The sequence below is a fragment of the Topomyia yanbarensis genome, chromosome 2 (genome assembly GCF_030247195.1).
Source record: "Topomyia yanbarensis strain Yona2022 chromosome 2, ASM3024719v1, whole genome shotgun sequence".
NCBI lineage: Eukaryota > Metazoa > Arthropoda > Insecta > Diptera > Culicidae > Topomyia > Topomyia yanbarensis.
Window position 1 is genome coordinate 134,073,865 of NC_080671.1, and position 10,415 is coordinate 134,084,279.

At 41.1% G+C, this 10,415-nt stretch overlaps 1 long non-coding RNA gene across 1 annotated transcript; it reads right to left on the minus strand.

Annotated features, from left to right (window-relative positions):
- Positions 1–205: 205 nt before the first annotated feature.
- Positions 206–950, minus strand: LOC131678942 (uncharacterized). Its single transcript, XR_009303764.1, has 3 exons — positions 814–950; positions 655–741; positions 206–600 (listed from the first exon to the last, which is right to left on the minus strand). It is a non-coding gene; the product is annotated as an uncharacterized LOC131678942 (long non-coding RNA).
- Positions 951–10,415: the final 9,465 nt, after the last annotated feature.

Genomic DNA, 10,415 nt, shown 5'->3' on the forward strand with positions numbered 1-10,415 from the left:
CCAACGTTCAGAGCTTCATTTTGACAACACAATGGCTCTGATATTCACTAGACGCGAATCCAATGAATTGTTCTCACTGAGAGTGGGCCAAAATACCGGAGCAGCTTGCGATTCAAGTTCGACCGTCGCAAGGCCATAGTCAAGGTAAAAGGTGGTCATGTCGACTAAAAGTGAATTGATTCTGAATTTTTGATTATTTTCACACATTTTGTACCTTGAATTAAACAAAAATAATATTCCAAACCGAATTTATGTCCTTTCAAATTGGTTACACTTCGAGTACCGAACCCAGTAAGTGCAAGTGCTGTCTGCCGACGAGAATGAAACTTACTCCAAATCCAAACTATCATAAACCACTAAGTATTGAAGACAGTATACTATTTCATCATAGCCTCCGATTCCATTCGATGGATGAACTGAAACGATACTTTGAAACAGTAACATTAATTGAAAAGAACCAAGTGCTCCTCATTGCATAAAATCAATAGATAGAATATAGGTATCAAGTCCTTTCCACTTTCTTCCAGTGTTGACTAGCCGTGGCAAAAACGAAGAAAGAAGTTGCACCGGCATTCCATCCCCAGCAACAGTGCACCGGTACTGAAACAGAAAATGAAAATTCCAAGCTCATTCCAATTAAAAGCAACCCGTTACCATCCGTCAGCAGGAAACTTTTCCACTTCAACTTTTAACTATTTACACTTCGGCGATGGCGAACGAACCCTCAGATGTAACGCCCTTCTGCAACGCCAGAGCGAGATTGAGTGAGTTGATGACTTTTGGCGTTTGCCACAACCGTTGTCCATCACTTACCTTGCCTTACACTTCCCCTTCCCAAATCCTCTTAGACGTGACTGTATCTATCTGCCAAGGGGAAATGCTCATCAAGTAAACTGTCTTCCAAGCGGGACTGAAAATAGCATTTCCAGAAACGCGCCTCTACCTGGTTGGTGAAGAACTTTTCCTACCATCAAGTCAGCAAAATTTTCTTGTTGCACACACCTGCCTGATGTACACCTACTGCTGTGAGTTATATGAAACTGCACCCGTTCGCTACTCCCATCAATCGAGATTTATAACTATCATTAGTGCCACCAGTCAGCACTTTGACAGGTTCGTGATAAATTGTTTCATACATGCTCACCACTCAAGCTCGGGTGTTGCATGGAAAATAGATTGAAGTTGTTCGAACTGCAAAGCAACAATTGCATAGTTATTTCAATGCACAGGTGAAAGACCATCATTATTTTACATCTACCTCTCTCTCAACCTGCCTTCTAAAACATTACTGCTGAGTGTACAGAATACTTATTATTGCATTCCGATGTTTCAATATTGATTTACAACTAAACTATTTCGTCCTTGTCTGACGGAACCAAGCTAAGACTCTGATCTCATAAGCCAATCGTTATAAGTTCGAGTCCCGACCGATTAGAATTTTCAGTGTCAGTAGGAACATCGCACTAGTTCTACTATCGTTTGTCTATAGAAACAGAAGGTCCAAACTTTTTTTTGCATTTTATACATTTAGAATCCGCTGCTGAAGAGGAAAAAACCGCAACCACAATAATACTAATCCATTTGAATAAAAACAATTGCGTTTGGTGCGAAATTTCAGAATATTCATCTGAATCTTTTGTTACTGTCGTCTGTGTAACTGCTTTCCATGTAGCGCCCAACGTTGACCGCGCATTTTCCCCGTTTTACCCAAGTGATGGTCAGAATTTAAATTTAAATCTCATCGAAAACATGCACTTTACAGTCGGTACCCATGCGCTTACATAGATTTCAGTGAGAGAAATATGTTAGCGAATTCCACCTGGTGCAATCGTGAGCACTGGGTACAAAACTAGGAAGCAAAATTGAATAATGAAGGTAGAATTGAGAAAATAGTAACTATTGCTGTTTTCGTAACATTAAAATTAGAAATGAGATGCTTCCAAAGCTACGAGGGTGGCTTCAAAAGTGCCTGACCCAAGTATGAAAATTAAATTTAGTTTTTTTTAAGGTGTTCGTATCAAACTCAAACGGTCTGAGCAGTATATTATACAGTTTTAAAATTTTCATCTCACCAGAAGTTGCCATTTGAGGACTACCGATATCGTTCATTCATAATTCAACCAGAAGTTCTCTCAGTTTCAAATATCTTTCAATCATGTAATAGATAGAATTCCATCCTGTCTTTATATCAAGAATAACTCTTAACCCATTATTACCCAACCTACTATATATAGTAGACTGGATCAATTTTTGACTTTTAGCTCCACCAGGCTCTACTGATCCCTTTTATGGCCCTTAGTAATTGTGCAAATTTTGGTACCGATCGGTTGTGTCTACGGGCCCTCCAAAAATTTCAAAGTTAATATGGAAATTAGTATGGAAAATCGGTTAAAATTGAACAAAAAATCTTAAAAACTCACCTCATCAATCAATTCATGAGAACACTATATATTTCTAAAGGTATTCTTCTACTGAACACATTCGAGGATCATTGTAAGATTGTGAAAATTCGCTGAGAAAAGTTATTAACTAAAGAAGCAGCATGACTTCAAAGGAATCAGTACAGCCTGGTGGAGCTAAAAGTCAAAAATTGAACCAGTCTAATATATAGTAAGTGTTAAGAACTACTCCTATTACTCAAGTAATAACGCAGAACTAAAGCAGCCATCAACAACGTAGCTGAGGACATTGTCGGATACGAGGAACGGAGACGACGGAACGATTGGTTCGACGAAGACGGTAGAGCGGTTTTGGAGGAGAAGAATTCAGCGCGAGCGGTCATGCTGCAGCATGGAACCCGACAGAATGTGGAACGATACAAACAGAAGCGGAGGCAGCAGACACGCCTCATCCGGGAGAAAAAACGCCGCCTAGAAGAAGCGGAGTGCGAAGAAATGGAACTGCTGTGCCGTTCTCAAGATACACGGAAGTTCTACCAGAAGCTCAACGCATCCCGCAAAGGCTTCGTGCCGCAAGCCGAAATATGTAGGCAGGCCCGACGAGAGGGGGGGTCAGGGGGGGCAACTACCCTGGGGCCCGGGTCTGTTTTGGGGGCCCGCATTTTTAACTGAATTAAATTTATTTTAATTTAATTGATGAAGTTTATTGTTTCTGTCGACACTGCAAATATATTACAATCAACTACTTCAACTTTAGCGGCATTAATTGGGTTCGCAATAATACATCATTTCTGTACCCAGACTCATCACACTCATCAACTAACACGTGTATCACTCAGCTACTCGACGGTTACAGCACCGCGGGGCTAGTTCAACTATGTGACGTCACTAATGACAACAACTGTATTTTGGATCTTTGCTTTGGAAGCCAGGAGCTCTCCGATCACTTTGCCGTTTGTCGTGCTCCAGCTCCTCTCGTTAAACTATGCCAACACCACCCTGCTCTTCATTGTTTTCTCCGAAAATGTGTACCTTGTACATTCGAAGATACCACTGAGAAACTGACATATGCCTATCGCAAGACAGATTTTCGAGGAATGCACCTTTTCTTGTCTCGCATCAATTGGAATGAAATCTTGCCACAATCTGATGCAAACGCAGCGGCTGAAATTGTTTCGAACGTACTGATTTATGCTATCGACCAGTTTACTCCTAAAAAACTCAATCATGGCTGTGAATATCCTCCATGGTCGAATCGTACACTAAAAAAGTTTAAATTGGCCAAAAGGTCAGCTCTAAAAAAGTTTTCGAAATACCGAACCGATATGCTAAAGAATCAGAATCTTCTTAAATCAATTCCTACCTTCATCGTATTCAGAGCCACCTTCGTAACAATCCAAAAAAGTTTTGGAATTACGTTAATGAACAGAGGCGTGAGTCAGGTTTACCCACTTCTATGTCGCTGGGTGATTTAGAAGCGACTTCATTGCCGGACATCTGTGAGTTATTTCGCCAACAATTCAGCAGTGTTTTTACCAATGATACTCTTAATAATCAACAAGTCTCCGCAGCAGCCGACAACATTCCCCGTAGGACTAGTATTGGACCTCATTTCACGATATCTTCCGATATTGTACAAAAAGCTTGCACAAAACTCAAGTGTTCTAACACTCCTGGACCTGACGGAATCCCATCATCTATCATTAAAAAATTCTCGTCGTCGCTTTGCCTACCTCTGTCCGTCGTTTTCAATATATCGTTAAGTTCCGGAGTGTTTCCTACCATCTGGAAATCATCTTACGTTTTTCCGGTTTATAAAAAGGATTCAAAAGCGAAGTTCCCAATTACCGAGGAATCGCATCTTTATGTGCACTATCGAAATGATTGGAGCTCATCGTTCTCGAGTTTTTGACACATTGTTGTTCTAGATACATCTCAGAAACTCAACACGGTTTCATTCCCAGGCGATCTACTTGCACTAATTTAGTAGCCTACACCTCATTTATCGCTCGCTCGCTACAGGATCGATTGCAGGCTGATGTAATATACACCGATCTGTCGGCCGCCTTCAATAAAATCAACCAATGGCTTCCATCTTACTTGTCAGGCCGTAAAATGTCTGTTAAAATCGGGAATCATTTTTCCTCATCCTTCGACGTAACGTCCGGCGTACCTCAAGGCAGCCATATCGGTCCTTATATTTTCCTTCTATACATAAACGATCTGGATTCATTGATTAAGTGCTTCAAGGTGTCTTATGCCGATGATTATAAGTTATTCCATATAGTTAAAAGTTACTCTGATGCTTTGTTTTTGCAATCTCAGTTAGACATTTTCGCTAATTGGTGCATGACTAACAGGATGGTTTTGAATGTCTCGAAGTGTTCTGTGATTACGTTTGCACGAAAACGCTCCATCGTAACATTCGACTACACTATCTTGCAAAACAAATTAAAAAGAGAAACTACAGTGAAAGATTTAGTGGTTCTTGTGGATTCAAAGCTTACATTTAAGGATCACATTGCTTTTATCTCGTCTAAGGCTTCGCGTAATCTAGGAGTTATTTATAGGGTTACTAAGCATTTCACTAACGTACAGTGCTTAAAAACGTTGTACTGCTCGCTCGTTCGTTCCACACTGGAATACGCCGCCGTTGTTTGGGCTCCTTTCTACAAGAACAGCATTCAACGCATCGAGAGTATTGAGCGTAAATCTGTGCGTTTTGCGCTGCGCCACCTGCCTTGGAGCGATCCCTACAATCTGCCCAGATACGAAGATCGTTGCAACCTCATTGGTCTTGAAACACTGTCTTTGCGCCGCAATGTGACCAAAGCGTCTTTTGTCTCTGATCTGTTATTGTCTCGCATTGACTGCCCTGATTTACTCCGTCTTCTCAACATTGATATTCGCCTCCGAAACCTTCGTTCCTACTCTTTTGTCCGTCTTCCAGTGTCTCGTACTAATTATGGCAAAAATGAACCCGTCAGTAGCATGTGTAGAGTGTTCAATCAATGTTACAATGTCTTTGACTTCAATTTGTCTCGCACTTCTTTAAAAAAATTAAAAAAAATTTCGCGCACCCTTTCCCAAACCTGATAGTGTTAGCCAATTTTTTATGTTAATGTTAGTACTTTACCTATGTAAGATAGAGTTTAAGAAGTGTTTATTTTAAGCAGTGTTTAGTGTTAGTCATTGTATTATTTGGTTTGTTTGTTAAATGTTGATACCTAAAAGATAGAGGTTTTGTGCCTACGGGAGAAGGAGCTTTTGAAAATCCACTCCCGCGGGTTTTTCCCTCTCAATAATAATAACTACGTTCCAATCGTTCCAATGGTTTTCTGAAGAACGTGAACGTAACCCAATTAGATTCATTCAACAGTGCAATAGAACCATTCTGGTTTCATTTATCGCAAGTGTTTGTCAAAGTGTACAGTATGAAGTTGTTTACAATTTATCATATTCTTAGCTAATGTTACTAATAAAAGTTGGATATTTTCGGAATGGGGTTGACGAGTAGATGACGAAAATCAATGAATGAAGCCACTTTGAAAACCAAGATGGCGAATTCCAGTTAAGACATCTCTATAACCTAAAATATTGACATTTTCGAAAAAAGATAATCATAGAATAGATATAGGTATATTGATTTGTGATGCGGATGATATGATTATAGAAAACTTCTCTGAACCAGAAGACGCTATATTGGCCTTCAAAAGGGCATCGCTCATCTACTCGGCAAACCCGCTTAAAAATACCCTCATAGTTTATACAGATATTGTTTGAAATAGCTCCAAGGTACCATTTCTATCATCTATCATCATTTCTATATTCGTTTCAAAAATTCCCAAATTGTTAGGGTTATCGAGATTATTGTTCAATCGGAAGTCTCCATCCTGGATTTCAAAAAGGTGCCAAATATCCATTTTCATCATGTACTTGTCAAGCCCGTTCCGGAAATACCCATATTGTTAGGGTTATCGATAATGTTGCTCAACCAACGAATTTTGATAAGAATGTGAAGCGAATTTTTTACGATCTAAATCCCAAAAAACGAACTAATTCAATTTACGAACCCTTGGCTTGGTCCGTAAATAGAGGTTCCAGTGTACACATTTGATGCAGAAAAATGTGGGAATTGAACTAGATACTTAATCTACCTATTAGTATTCACCAAAAGTTGAAACTCTTTCTCTCACAACTCTCTGTCTCAGTCTTTCTAACAGCAGACTTCGCTGTTGGATCCCATTCATCGCATTCGGAATGTTTTCTCTCTGAATGTTAGCGCAAATGTAACAACTGATTCCAAAACCGATTTTACCATGTTCAGAAACCAATAAAGAAAATTCGTTCAGGTCATAGTGACAACTGCAATAGCTGCATCCAGTGCCTCAAAATCATCAACATGTACCAACAATAAGAAACAAGGCAGCATCAGTGGTGCGAAATTTTACATTCAGTTGCCTATTTCTGATTAATTTGCTGAATTCAATATTCAGTTTCAATGCTTCCCTCATTCATTCACTTCCAAACTGACTGAAATTTTATGCAGAATCGAATGGTTGAGTGCAGAGGAAATATAAATTCATTCACAAACCAAAGCATTCATTTGTTATTATGTGGACAGTTTGAAGGCAGAAGTTCTTTTACATTTTCGAGCATAACTGAACTGCATAATCTATATCTGGTGCACTTTTGCTTGATGATCTCAGAGTGGCCGGACGAGGAAAACAAACAAACCTTCGATTCATCGCGGCGGGCATAAATAGAATTTTATTTCTCTTTCAAGCTCACGAAGGGATGTCAATTTTTCTAAGCTCGGATTCTGAGCAGCATTAACGATGGTAGCATTAACGTGCGTCAAGGGAGCATGAACGATGGCGATATGGACTGTATGGCAATGTCGCAAAAAAGGTTTCCAATTGCAATGGCAAATCGGACGCAAGTCATTCTAATGGCCAACCACAAACAAATATTCCTTTATTATTTTTATTTTTTTCATCTATTACTTATTTAAAATACTGACGACTCTGGTAAGCTAACGCATTGAATCGTATCAAATAAACAATTTTCATAAAAAATAGTTTAATTGAAACGGTTGCATTTGTATAGTTCCTCTAATCGATGTTGAAATAAGAAGTCATATATGGTACGGCCCGTCAGTACTTCGAACCCCGGGGCCCGGCGCGGCTCTCGACGGCCCTGTATGTAGGGATAATAACGGGAGCCTGCTTACGGACAACCGTGAGGTGATCGAAAGGTGGAAGCAGCACTTCGACGAGCACCTAAACGGCGAGGAGAATGTAGGTACAGATGACCAAGAAACGGGGGATTTGACTACGTCAGTGCAGTTGAGGACGAGAATGAACCAACTCCCACGTTGAGGGAAGCTAAAGATGCCATCCAACAGCTCAAGAACAATAAAGCAGCTGGCAAAGATGGTATCGCAGCAGAACTCATCAAGTTGGGCCCGGAAAAGTTGGCCACTTGTCTGCACCGGTTAGTAGTAAGGATCTGGGAAACCAGCTATCGGATGAGTGGAAAGAAGGGGTCATCTGCCCCATTCACAAGAAAGGCGACCATTTGGAGTGTGAGAACCTCCGAGCGATCACCATTTTGAATGCCGCCTACAAAGTGCTATCCCAGATCATCTTCCGTCGTCTAACACCTAAAGTAAATGAGTTCGTGGAAAGTTATCAAGCCGCCTTCATCGATGGCCGGTCGACAACGAACCAGATCTTCACCGTACGGCAAATCCTCTAGAAATGCCGTGAATACCAGGTCCCAACGCATCACCTGTTCATCGACTTCAAGGCGGCATACGACAGTATCGACCGCGTAGAGCTATGGAAAATCATGGACAAAAACAGCTTTCCCAGGAAGCTGACTCGACTGATTAAAGCAACGATGGACGGTGTACAAAACAGCGTAAGGATTTCGGGTGAACTTTCCAGTCCATTCGAATCTCGACGGGGACTGAGACAAGGTGATGGACACTCGTGTCTACTATTCAACATCGCTCTGGAAGGTGTGATGCGACGAGCCGGGCTCAACAGCCGGGCCACGATCTATGCGAAATCCGGCCAATTTGTATGCTTCGCGGACAACATGGACATTATCGCCCGAACATTTGGAACGGTGGCAGACCGCGAAGCAGCGAAGGTCAGACTGGTGGTAAATGCGTCCAAAACAAAGTATATCCTGGTAGGCGGAACCGAAAACGACAGCATCCAGCTAGGAAACAGCGTTACGATCGACGGGGATACCTTCGAGGTAGTGGAGGATTTTGTCTACCTAGGATCCTTATTAACGGCTGACAATAACGTGAGCCGTGTAATCCGAAGATGCATCATCAGTGGAAGTCATGCCTACTCTGGGCTCCAGAAGAAACTGCGGTCAACAAAGATTCACCTCCGCACCAAATGCACCATGTACAAAACGCTTATCAGACCGGTGGTTCTCTACGGGCTCAAGGAGGACCTGCAAGCGCTAGGAGCTTTCGAGCGACGAGTGCTAAGAACGATCTTCGGCGGTGTGCAGGAGAACGGTGTGTGGCGGCGAAGGATGAACCACGAGCTCGCTGCACTCTATGGCGAACCCAGTATCCAAAAGGTGGCCAAAGCTGGAAGGATACGGTGGGCAGGGCATGTTGCAAGAATGCCGGACAACAATCCTGCAAAGATGGTGTTCGCTAATGATCCGGTTGGTACAAGAAGGCGAGGAGCGCAGAGAGCACGATGGGCGGACCAGGTGCAACGTGATTTGGCGAGTGTTGGGCGTAACCGCCGTTGGAGAACTGCAGCTACAAATCGAGTATTGTGGAGGTAAATTGTTGATTCAGTGTTATCATAAAATTGATGTTGAACTAAATAAATGAAATAACGCAGAGCTGGCATTATCAATGAGTTAAAATTGTTCCTATACTTTTGCAGAATACGTTTAGAGAAGTTAGAGTGGTTACACCGTTAGTTTTTATTCAAGTTGGTTACACATTTTTGTCAGGATGAAAACAATCAAATTTTTGTAAATCAGGTATTCCGGAATTACATACGCCGAGGAAAATTTTCTCAAAATTTTATTAAGATCGGAATACTACACCTTGAGTTACAGCTATTCATAGACCGCCAGGGGATCATAGGGTCCGATGTAAATAGCAATGTTATGAATAAAAATTCAATATTGGCAATCCCTGCCTCTTCAATGTACATACCAACAGGAAGAAAGGCACGCTTGATGATAGACGAGCCATTGATTAAAGCTTATGACGTATTTTTTTCTGGTTGCTTCCAAATAGCCTGTAAAACATGGGCATTGTTCATTTTTGCTTTGTTATTGATAACAGCGAGAATGATATGCAATCGTGTTCCAATAAATCTGCATTTAAACCCGTGATTTCTGCAAACTGTCTCTGCTGAGTAATGGCTCATATTTTCGAAGGCCTGAATCTTCCTTTCAACGATTATCGCATGACTATTTACAGTTGGTTTTTGCTTTCATTTGTCTTTTCCGCACGCCACTGAGGTATGTCCATCTAAAGAAGGTACGATACGTTCATTAATAATTCCATTACTCTGATGTAACAGTACTGCGGTGAAAAATCATATTCGCACTTTTCAGGATCATCCGATTAGTTTTCATCGAGAAATTCAGTATAAAGATTCAGAGTGTAAGGTCGTTCATCATTTTGGTACCCATCACAGTTAAAGACATTTTGGTTTGCACTTTAATTCTGCGATCACCTAGAACACATTAAATCGACAATAGACAATCGTCCAGCATTTTGCTAACTAATGCCTGTGTCTAGTTTGCTTCTTCCTTCACAAATAGAAGCATTATTGGCCAGCATAAAGACGCAGAGAACGGTGTTCCAGCCAATCTTAGATTACCCTTCTAAAGTAACAGTGTTCAGACAAAGTAGTACCAACGCGAACGAAAAAAATATTTGAGTCGTTGTATGTTCCAATTTCTTCGTTTTCATCCTCATCACGAAACATTTGCCTGTAACGGGCACGGTTGCTA